This window comes from Rhincodon typus, chromosome 27, assembly GCF_021869965.1.
Source record: "Rhincodon typus isolate 14 chromosome 27, sRhiTyp1.1, whole genome shotgun sequence".
Taxonomy (NCBI): domain Eukaryota; kingdom Metazoa; phylum Chordata; class Chondrichthyes; order Orectolobiformes; family Rhincodontidae; genus Rhincodon; species Rhincodon typus.
In genome coordinates this window covers 10,885,147-10,887,759 of record NC_063358.1, presented here as the reverse complement: position 1 = coordinate 10,887,759, position 2,613 = coordinate 10,885,147, and the positions used below count along the sequence as shown (strand labels likewise).

At 37.9% G+C, this 2,613-nt stretch overlaps 1 long non-coding RNA gene across 1 annotated transcript; it reads left to right on the top strand.

Annotated features, from left to right (window-relative positions):
• The first annotated feature begins 200 nt into the window (after nucleotides 1-200).
• Nucleotides 201-2,240, top strand: LOC125486279. Its single transcript, XR_007264957.1, has 2 exons — nucleotides 201-469; nucleotides 1,750-2,240. It is a non-coding gene; the product is annotated as an uncharacterized LOC125486279 (long non-coding RNA).
• The last annotated feature ends 373 nt before the right edge of the window (nucleotides 2,241-2,613 follow it).

Genomic DNA, 2,613 nt, shown 5'->3' with positions numbered 1-2,613 from the left:
CTATCCTCTCCTCTATCCCTCTTCTATCCGCCTCCCACTCTCTCCCTATTTATTTCAAAACCCCCTTCCCCTCCCCCTTTTCTGATGAAGGGTCTAGGCCCGAAACGTCAGCCTCTCTCTGCTCCTATGATGCTGCTTGGCCTGCTGTGTTCATCCAGCCCTGCACCTTGTTGTCTCGGATTCTCCAGCATCTGCAGTTCCTACTATCTCTATTACCTGGAATGAGTGGTTTGTGTTATGAGGAAAAGGTGGAAAAGCTAGACTTGTGTCTGCTGGAGTTTAGAAGTGTAAGAGGTGACTTTATCAAAGCTGAAGTTTGAGGGATTTTGACAGTGTGGATTTCTCCTCTTCTAGGAGAACCTGGAACTAAGAATCATTGCTTAAAAATAAAGGATTGCTCTGTTAAGACTGATGAAGAGAATTTTTTTCCTTTGAGGAATTGAATCTTTGGAGTTCCCTTCTTTAAAAGGTGATGGACGTAGTCTTTAAATTTTTTTCCAATAAAGGTACATTCTTGATAAGAAAAGTCATTGGGAGTTGTGGGGAATGTGGAGTGACCAAATCAGCGAAGATTTTGTTGAATGGCAGAGCAGATTTGAGGGGCTGACTGACCTGCTGCTGCTTATAACTTGTTTGCTAGTCTCGTGTGTCCAGTTGCTTTGTCAGCTGGGATTGGTTGACTTGGCACAATCTGGAATCGATCTCATAGATTCACACAGTGCAGAACAGGCCCTTTTGGCCCACTGAGTTTACACCAACATAACTACCACTAAAAGTTTGCAATTTCCTGGTTCATCTCTACCACCCTTCTTAAAAAGTGGAACTGCCGTCCTCCAGTACTCTGGCACTCGCTCCGTGGCCAGAGAGGAATTAAAATTTAAAAAATTTGATCATGACGCCATTTTGGTTTGCTTTCTGTCCGCTAGTAGTACCTGCTAGTAGTATCTTGCAGCTCAACGGACCATTGTGTCCATTCATGCTTGTGAGGTTATTTGAAGGAGCTATTCAGTTAATATCTGTCATCTCTTCAATCTTGTAAATGATTCCTTTTCAAGTCTACATAAATATAGTTCTCTACTAAAAATCACTATTGAATTTGCTTCCACGGCCCTTTCAAACAGTGCATTTCAGATCATCATAACTTGCTGAATAAAAATATTTGCAATCTCCCCTCTTCATCTTTCGTACCGGGCTTGTATAATTTTAAAGTTGATCTGATGGTCCCAACTTCATAACATCATTTGAAAGCTATACGGCTCCTTATGCCACTTCTATATACCTGAACAATCTGATGATCCATCCTCTTCATTACACAACTTTCAAATGAAAAGAGCTGGTTTAACTCATTTATCACCACAGGACCACATCAATTGAACCATAGTATTAGTTTGCAGTTCGTGATTCAAACCAGTTTTTAAAATGTGTAAGATGTTTCTGGTCGAAAACTTGAATTTAAGTTTACTTAGTAGTCGTCCCACAATGAGTGGTGGCACATGACTAGAATGATGCTGTAGCCTTTTAATAAGCCCTTTAATGAGGGAACGATGAAATCCAAGCAGAGAGTTGAATTCTGTATGTTTGGAAATGGTTAAGGACATTAGTAGACTTGCTGTTAAGTAAAAGAATGAAGATTAATTATGCCCATTTATGACAGCCTAATGCCAATATTCCTCACTTATTCTGTTGTTACAGTACTGAAAAGTTACAACTAACCTTATTCGCATGACTAATTTATTGCGTCTAAACTAGGCTCTTGCTGCACTGCTTGCAACTTGCTGAAAGGAAACATGGCCCAAGAAGTAAAGCATTTTCACCACAAGATGGCAGTCTGCATTCATCAACTCCGTTGTCTTGAAGAAAGTGAACCATTAGAAATGTTTTCTTCACATAAGGGAATTTACACTTCAGGAACTTGTGCTTCACCTTCAGAATTAATCAAGTTCCTTTTTATACATATTAGGTAGATTTCATTCTTCAGACATTTGCTCTAGTGTGTCAATCTAAGATAAGATGAGATCATTTGATAAAGTGAAGAACTTATTTGTATCAAATTGTATAAATAAAAAAGCAATCATTTTGAGATTAAGACGTGGGAGAGTGATTTTGCTTGATATCAAAATGACTTCTAGAAAAGATACTAAAGAATGAATTATATTTGCTAGTACCTAATGCTTAGTTATACTAAATTTAAGCACTTATTCTTTGTACTGTCTTTAATAAAATCTTGCTATTCTGGCACAGTTTTATTGTTTTTATTTATACATTATAAAGCAGTAACATTTTGCATAATAGCACGAATGTTTTATTTTCTGTCTTTACTGGTTATACGTTGTTGACATTTGAACAGGAGCAGTGGATCTTGAATCATAGGTTAGAGCACTGAAAGAGTCCATGCTGGCATTTGCAGGAACAATTTAGCCAGTCTCACTTCAGTGCTGTTTGCCTGTAGTTGCTCAATTTTTCTTTGGATCAATGTTTGTGTCAGTGATTTTTCTTTGTCCTTGTACTCTTGCTCAAAGTATCGTTCCTGGCAGGGTAAACGAGCAGCCTTGAAGATAGCTTATTAATATTTAAAGTAAGGAATTAAGTAGATTTGTTAGTATTTGGAAATAC